Genomic DNA, 9,733 nt, shown 5'->3' with positions numbered 1-9,733 from the left:
TTGTAATATATAACATAATTTTAATATTAGCTATATCCTTCCTGTCTGTTTTGTTATGAATATTAAAAGTCCAAGTATTTGAACTCATACTGCTAAGAACACAGAATGGAATTCCTTTACCCCATTTTGAAACAATTTAATGGACGTCTCAGGACAGGAAATCTCATCAAACTTCCTCATCTGCTAGTGGAAATAGATTGGTGTGAGGTGATTCATGCTAACAGAAACCAATTAGGCAATGAAATGAGTAACTTGGGTCTTCCATCTCACCTCTAGATAACCAAAGTGAAGTGAGGTGGATCGCACACTCACTGCTGTGGGATCATTCTGGTGAGCAAATATATTTTAGTATAAATAAGCAAGTGCTGCACAGTTAGATCCTCAGTTTAAGGCATGCTTCAATCCTGTGCAATGTTCTCTGAATTTGTGTGAGCATCGGGAAGGAGCATTCCTTCTATTTATGCTCAGGAGAGCACTTCTATGATAGGTGGTGATGAAAGGGAAGATTTTCATGTGCAAACAGAGCAAACGGCCTCATGATATTAAGAAGTGAAAATCAGTAAAGACTAAAACTGGTTTAATTACCATCCTTTGTTCTGTGTTTTTGTGAGGAAAAATGGGGCATCTAGGAATAAATGCTGTAGGCACAATGAAACTTTATTAAACCACTTCTATCTTGATTGGCTAAAAAAAGCCACCAACTCCTTTTGTATTTTGCCCACTTTTTGTCCATTCAGAGAATTTTACTGACTGCTGCCTTTCTCAGTGTTGTGGGCCAGCATTTTTCAGAGGACTTTCCCTTGCTTCCAAACCAAGGGAACTATTTTACCTCTCCTGTTTGTGCTTAAAAAGATGGCAACCAACTTCAGGCTGACCTTCCCTTTTTCTGAATCACCTGTTCCTTCCTTGGAGTCTGTTTCCCCAGGATGGGAACTGTGGACCAACTATAAGCTAGGTACGTATGCGAACACTTTTTCCTTAAATGGAAATGTGTAGAAATACTGAATTAGCTATTTTTACAGAATTTTTCTGTCCAGGATTACATGGTTTGGGACGCAGTGTCATCCAAGACCTTTCTGATACATATTTCCCAAAATGGCTTTAAGCGTCTGATTTTTTCCCCGTGTCTGTGGGGAGGTAGGAGTCCACTGGTATCACAGATGTGGTCTCTAGCACATTCTGGAGTACACTGAGAGCTGTCTTTTGCTTCTGCTGATCTATAGCAAATATGTTTCTTATATAAAAGAAATTGTATTTCTCTTCCTGATTCTTACTTTAGTTATTGCAGTGGCTTCTGAATCTCACGTAAAAGTATGTGCCTTCTTTGGAAAGATGATTGTGAAAAAAATGAAAATGGAGGGAAATCGTTAATTAGAAAACCACTGTAAAGTCTGTGCATAGCAAGCAATAAGCTCTCATGAAATTTTATATCTTAAAGGAACATTGCCAGTTTAAGTTTACCAGGTGGTAAACATATCTGTATAAGGAGAGCATGGTCCTATGTAATGTGGCTTAAATATTGAAAGGGAACAATTTTCTTCTAATTTGCACTCCTGTACGGGCCTGCAGCGTGGGTGACCCCCTCCTGTATTTGAAGTCATAGTTAGAATCATGGATCTTCTCTTAACTGGCAGCTGTTAATTACTGTGGGGACTCTCAGATGTGCCAGTTTACCAGTTAAGGACTGCTATTCCTTCAGCTTCCAGAGAAATGTAAGCTATAGATAATGAAGAACTTTAGATAACAAAGTAGACATCAAGTCTAGCCTGATTTCCTACTTTATTTGCTGTCAGACTCTAAATAGTTTTCAAAGACCTTTTCAGGACTATCACACTCCCTGGCTTCTTTCAAATTCTTTTCCTGCCCTGAAGGAGTCTGTATCCTATTCCTTATTTCCTGTTAACTCCTAGCATATCATTCCAGGCAGACTGGCAACCCTTTTGACTCTTGAGCCAGCTGTACTTAGCCCATTCTGTTGCAGAAGAGAAAGTATCTTTTGTGTGTAAATTTAAAAGAATATATACAAGATCCAACTAAAAAACCCAAGACTAACCTATAGCTTGGGAATCCGAAGTGGGAAGGAAGAAACAAAGAGATGGTTACAGAACATGTTCTAACCTGTCACGTTGAGGCAAGGCTCAACTCACTATGCGTGGATGTGTGTTCAGATATAGATGTGTTCTTACCCTCAGTTGGAAAATATTGGTGTGCAAGACTGAACAGCAAGTTAATGTCAAGACAATGTGGCATCCCATAGCACTTTGTCTGTGAAGCAGCTTTTAGCTAATTACAAAATTACTGTGCTTGAGCACCCACCCTATTCAGCAAACCTGGCTCCCTTTTCCCCAAGATCAAGACGGTACTCAAAGGAACCCTTTTTATGTTGGTAGAAGATGTGAAAAGTGATTGTAGTTGATTTTCCTAATTTATTAAATAAAAAGAGTTATGGGCAGTCCTGCATTTTTGTGTCGGATTTTGTATGCTTGCATCTGTATGAAATTTGGTTTCTTTTAAGAAAACAAAAAAAAAACAAACAAAAAAAGTGAGAAAAAATGCATTAATTAATGTTTTGAAGAAGGTGATTTTAGCGTACTTCTTAAAATTTAGTATGTGTGGCTTAGAAATTTCAAGAAATCGAAATCTTTTGGGGAATCCACTTTCTGATACACATAGGTTAGTGGCTACAATGATACCATTAATACTTACCCCCTTTCACATTTATATACTTTGCTTTAATTATATATGTGCTCTCCTTCAACACTAGACTAAAATCCCTTGCATCATTCTTTATAGGACAGTTGAATCTTGTGTACATTCTGTAATGCCAAAAACTCAACAAGCACATTAAAATATGATAAAGCTGATAATTACATTAGGTCTTTCCTGCTAAAATGAAAAACAAAGGGTTTTTAGAACAAAATTCGTAACACTTATTTTGGATACACTTCTCTGGTGATGAATTGCCCTGAAAGCTTAGCCTTAGCAAGGCACATCAGTGCAACTTGGCTGACTATATGGTCAAAAGCAAAAGTAAAGTAAATAAAAATACTTTAATATAGGGAGATGCCTAGAACAAACCCATGGGCAGTGCTGAGAACATCTGAAGAGCTACAGAGCTCTTAGTGTCTTAGAATGTGGAATTATTTAACAAAACTTGTGTAGTTCTTAATTACTAGGTAAAATGGCTTAGATAATGAAAGGAATTTTAATTTTATTCCTGGATGCTTTGTCTATTTGTATGTCAATATCTCTGTTGTTTGTACTGGGCTCATCATTGCTCCTGCTTTACAAATTCTTTTTCTTGAAGGAGCTGAGTTTGGTAAAAAGAAAAACATTTAACACTATAAGATATTTGTTGAGTAATTGCTTCATGCAGAATTGATGATTCACCTGTACTTCAAAAAAACCCTGTATTTGGCCAGAAATATGTAATTAATAATTCTAATAATTTTAAAATGCTAATAGTGAAAAGATAATGTTCAATAAATTTTAAGATTTGCAGGTCTTTTGACTAAGCGATTGAGCAATGGAGGAATAAAGCAACAGTTTCTGTCTTTACATCATCTTTTCGTCTTGAGTGAAAAATAGAGACAGTGCATTTATATATGTTATGTTCCTTATACTATTTTTTTGTGCTTCCCAGATTACAAATGCAGACATTGGAATAGCAAACATTTTCCCTCCATATTTAAACTACTAGTTGTATAGAACAATTTTATGAACAAGTACCTCTAATCATCAGCCTGTGTCTTGGTGAGATGACAAACAGTGCTTCATGTGAAGAACCATTGCAATGGTGTATTAAAAGAAATATCTGAGATTTCTGAATCTTCCCTATATAGCATAGGAAGCTGCCCTGCTACCTGGGGAATTCAGTTGACCCAAAGTAAACACCTGCATCTACACACCTGTAGACACAAACTACCTGCATGCCCTTTAACGAAAATGCAGCAGGGAAGTTGTTTGTGGACACTGGACAGCAATAAGGAATAAGGTGAATGGTGACTTAAATGACATCCAAAACGCATATTGAAAATATCAGTGTATTCATTTGTTAACTATATTTTTGAGAAAGAAGCAATGGTGTAAGTGACAAAGCTTGAATGCCATTTCCACTGACACAATACATATGATCAACGAACACCCAGGAAGAATGGAATTTATAAAAGTATTAAGCATTGCCTCGTGGCTGTTTAAGCCACAGCTACCCCAGGCAGTGCTGCCAGCTGAGATGAGTTAATGAAATGGATAACCATCTGATCATTTATTTGGCTTCAACAACAGTGCTGTGCAATGGTAAATGGCAATTAGATCTGCATTCATTGTTTTTTAAATTTAAACAGTCATTGTTTGTTAGCAGCTGGTGACATCCTGAAGTATCTGAAGTATTGAACAGAGACGCAGTATTGACTGAAGAAAGAAATGAGGATAATCTATAGTAGTAATCAAGGTAGAATACTTCTATGTTAATAACAGTTCTTTGGATGAATTCAAGCCTTTCCACCTCATTAAATTATATTAAGTATTAAAAATAGTAGGATAATATAGAAAGTAATAATGTTTTTCTAGGCATAAAAATAAAGAAATTAAGATTCTGTTTCTAGTTAGCCTGAGAAATTGAATAATCACGAAGCCTCCTTGTCTACAACCTGTAACAGAGAAAAATAGGGACAGTATCTTTACATATATTTTTCTCCACTTCCACCAACTTTTGTGTTTTCCAGGCAACAAATGAAGGTATCAGGACAGCAGGATCAAAACTGTTGGTCAAAGGCAAAAGTAATGACAGAGGAACAGTGAATTTCCTGACTTCCAGCTCCAAGCCTATTCCTTCACAATCATGCCATTGCTTGGGCAAACTGTGAGCTAAACATCATTCCATGCAGAGGCTAGAAGAAGATACAAGTTACTCATGAAAAAGACTTCATGTACTGTAGGATGTAAAAATACATTTTTCACTATGAGTTAGTACATGACGCTAGCTTCAAATTAGCTCTGAGTATCTTAGTGCATCTTTTTATAAATGCTGTCTTATTAAAATGATTTATGTTGTTTCTCCCACTCTAGGCAATCTTGCATTAGATTCTCCAATTTCAGAATTACTTCTTAATACAATAGGAGAATAAAATGACACCGGAAACTCCTAGGATCTAGTAAGCAACATGCCTGTAGCACATGTTCCAAGGCTAAGTGAAATTAATCAGGATCTTCCCCACAGTGAATAACACATTCAAATACTTATGTGTTCTCCTCTCACCTGTGTGCAAATACACCTATAGCCTTTGTACAGACTGGGAGCATCTGATGGAAACAAATTGTCTGTAGCTATTGTCTTGAGATCTTTGACTCTGTTTCTTGCAAGCACCAGCATTTTGATGGTGTTCAAAGGAAATCTGGCAAAGACAGGTCTTCAGGTTGGGCTGTGCTCTCTTTTCCCATCTGTTTCCTTTGGTTTTCTTTCTGACTGCACTATTCGTTTACTTTTTGAGATTAGTTTCACGCTTCAAAACTGGGATCCAAACAAACTCATTAGACCACCTTAAATAATGAGTTTTCCAGGCTGACATTTACAGAAGGTGATGAGGCATTTGGAAAACCTGAAGTTGTTCTGGAAATGTTTCATAATTTGACACGATAATGTCAATTTGGGTGATTAAACAAACCAAGTTATCAGAATTTCTGACAAAGTCCAGTTGTTTTTGTGATATCCTTCAAGTTACATCTTGGCATCTATTAAGATGTTAAAGGCTTAAGTATATAAATGAAGAATTTGAACAAATATGTGGTATAAATCATACTGTAATGATGATTTATAGGGAATATAGAAGGAATTTAATTGAGCGGAAATATATCTCTGTTGTATAAAAGCTGAACCAAAGCATGTAATATCTCCATGCAATGGCTGTCTTCACTAAAGCTGTGTACTTCAGGTGGTTATTCTGATTTGGCTATGACAGCGCATTATGTACCCAGAGAGAACTGCAGACATTTTGGATCTGAGCCTACAAGTCTCCTGCATAGTGATGACTGTGCTATAGTGTATTGCACATTTGTTTAATACATGGTACAATATTCTCTGCTTTGTGAAGATGCTTTAAAAACACTCTTCCTCCAGAAGGAGCTTCAATGTGGGGCAGGAACTGAGTTACATTGAGCCATCCAGCCTGTGGACTTAATGGGACAAGGTGCTACCCTGAACTTCTCACTCTACCTTGTGCTCTGGGAGTTAAGGAGTCGCAGGGTACCATGTACCCTCAAAATCACCTTAGCCCTTGCTTAGGTGCTCGGGGAGTGTCACAGAGTGGCACTGAAATATTCAAGAGGTTACAGAAATTGCTGAGAACTTAAAGTTTCCTGTAGTTGACATTAAGATTTATTTAAAGATTTTTGTTAGGTTACAAAGTGACCCAGCATTATTCAATTTTGGTTTTACTCAGAATGCATATAATTTAAATATGATGAATGACCTTTATAAAACACTCGATTCTACATCTTCCTCTATAAGCTAAATACACTCTGAAGCGTATATTATATTAATGGGTGTAAAATAAGTGCAAGAAACTGTATTTTATCTGACACTACAGATTATCTCTCTATCAGTGCAGCAACATGGGTAGATTCAGCGCATGGCTAATCCTGCCAATCTGCTTGTCTCTTCTTTATCAGTTTCACAGAGAATCAGGACTGCTCCCAAAGGAGTAAAACCAAGGATAAACTGCCTGCCAATCCCATTTGCAGCTTCAGTAGTAACAACATTGGTTTTGTGTGGAGGAATTACTAATAAGATGAAAGGCTCAAAGAAGGAAAGCACACATTTCTCAGGGGTTCTCAGTAATTCTGAGAAACTTCTTAAGTGGTACATTATATTTTAAAATAAAAAATAATGTTATATTAAAAAATAGAAACAGCATTCAATTGCATCTTTGGAGCTTTAATAGGAAGGTCTTGGCTTACAGTTTTAGAGTTATGTTACGTTATCCAGCTCATGTCTTTTCTGCACAAACAAAAAATGAAATATTTTCTGGCATTTTCATAGAAAAGAATGAGTTACTGATTTCTAGGGCTGATAAGGAGATCTAACAGATCACTGTGAGACTTAGAAAGCATAAGCTTTACAAATTCCTTCTTGAGACAAGCAGATTAACCAGGAGAAATAGAACCAAAGAGTGCCCTTGGCTGAGACTGCAGCAATACAGAATAAGGCTCTGCAGGGTGGCTGTGCAGAGCAGGTGTAACATGGCTTAGAAAATAAAGCATCTTTTTCATTATATTATTCTTCATCATATCTTAATCTGTGTATATAGATGGTAAACTTACAACCATAAATGTTAGTGACAGGATTGGCATATTTTAGTTAAAGGAACTGAAAAAAAACCATAGGTTACAAACAGAAGAGCCCTTACAATGTGCTTTTTGGCTGCAAATGTTTCACCCTGACATATGAGATTTTTAATGATGGCTAGTTCACCAATTCTTAATGTCTCTAACAGGTAACTGCTTCAAATTGGAGCCTCATTTTACAAGGCATTTTAAAATGTATGTCTCTCACCTCGTTAGCTCTGTTCATGAGTTCTGCGGCACATGAAATGACATTATGTATTAAGCATATTCAGTCCCACAATACATTCACAAATAAAATATCATGCCAACTTGCGTAGTCTTCTATAACCATACTTCAAAAAATTGTAGATCTAGAGCCAAATTGCAACAATCAGGGAATCCCAATACTCAACATATTTTTTTTGTGGTTGAGAAGCGAGGATCAATACTTGCAGGGATCAATTTAGACTTTTTTCTTCTCTCTTTACTAAGAAGAAAAGAATATTTAGATTCCTGATAGTTTTCAAACTATAAATCAATGAACATTTTTTTCCAAAGAGACAAACTTCAGATAACTTTCTCCTCTCAGCTAAAAAATATCCAGTCATATCTGAGTGAACTTTAATGAATTTACTGAATCTGACTACATTGAAACCACTGGGATTTAAAAAAAACCTAGGTTTTTAATTGGAGTGTATACTCTCATAGGCATTTGTAGCCAGAAAGGAGTTCACAAGGATGGGATTAGTTAAGTACAGTAGAAGTTGTGTTGACAAATGCGGATGGTAGACAACCATTCAAGATTCTCTTTAATTCCTCAGCGTGGAGTTCTAAAAGTTGTGCTTTGTAGATTCCCTACTTTGGTCTGAAAATTTATTGGTTTTAATCAAACAAATTATGAATGCCTTATTAGTATTTCTGAATAGTTAGTATTTTTGGAAAATTAGCATGAGGATTGATTTTTATCGATTAACTACCAGCATGTAGTTTTGTGTAACTAATCTTTGAACTTTGGCTCTTATGGAATTTTTTCCTTAAGGACTTTTAGGTTCTAATTTCATTCAGAGACAGTTGAAGGAGCAAGATGTCACTTCTCTCCAAATACAAGAAGAGATTTTTGCACAGAAGCCAGCTCATAATTGTCCAGGAATACATGAGATATTCCTCCTATCTATATTTTCCCATAATTTACAGCAGCTATATTTTACACTAAAAAACAGGCTACCTCATTGAAAAATCAGTCTCTGAAAGCAATACAATACAACCAAAGCTTTTTCTTGGTCACTTAACACAATACCTATGTAACTTTACATTTTTAATGATTTTTCAAACATTAATCAGGAAATTGCCAAAGATTTCTTGCACATATTCCTCAAAATACTCTGTCAACAATTTCCTAAATAATGCTACTAAGGTCACTGAAACTAAAAAGAGAACTGTGTGAAGCAGTTTGTAGGTCCAGACTCAGCTGCTGACTCCAGGGACCTAACCTGGGAGACAACACCTTAACCCAGTTATTTGGCCCCAGCAGTGTACTTCAAATCTGCATAGGAGCAGGTAGGGTCAGAGGAGGAATCAGATGCCTACAGACTTCACCGGTGTTCAAAATGCAGCTGCCTACAGCAGGTACTCGCTGCAAAGCCATGTCTACGAACTGACTCTTCTGTTGTAGGAATATTATAAAAAAAATATAGAAGAATCAATTACCATACAAACAATTTCTATAAAAGATTTTTTCCCTGTCTGCTTCAGCTGATTGTGGGGCTTCATCTTTGTTCCTTCCTGAATAGAGAACATTTTTTTTTTGCTGCCACTACAATTTTACAAATGCTCTTTCTAAGCCACAGCTTTTGATAAATGAACGGATATCAGTCTCTAGCTATGGATTAAAACCAAGGCACATGCTTCCTGTGGAACTGTGTTTAGAAAAGTGCTGTGTCTAACAAGGAGCACAGTAAGTGGCACAGCACTGCACACAGTCTATTGGTGCTCACTGCAGTTCACTCCTTTTCAGAACACTGGTTCCCAGTGCAGCTCACCAGTTAGAGAACAGCATCCCACAGCCTCCTTCTTCATGTCGGCTTTGTATGAACTGCATGTTGTCTTGGCTCTGAAAGAGCAGCTCTGAAAGAGAAATATGTTAAATGCCATGTGGGTTTTCTTTTTCCCCTTTCTGCATGAACACCAGTGTGCTTTTACCATGCTTTAAGATTTTGCTCAGAAATTGAGAATTCAGAGCATGAAATGAAGTCAAACATTCCTGCCTGGAGTTACTGACTTTCATTGAGAGCTCAGATGAAAGCAGTATGCTGTCATGAAATGAGAGACTGGCTTGTGGTGAAAACTGAGTGATTAAATACAGTTTTGAAGAATTAAATTGCATGCTGACCAATGTCAAATATCATACAAGAAG

Source organism: Cuculus canorus, chromosome 2 (genome assembly GCF_017976375.1).
Source record: "Cuculus canorus isolate bCucCan1 chromosome 2, bCucCan1.pri, whole genome shotgun sequence".
Lineage (NCBI taxonomy): Eukaryota > Metazoa > Chordata > Aves > Cuculiformes > Cuculidae > Cuculus > Cuculus canorus.
This window is presented reverse-complemented; position numbering follows the sequence as displayed.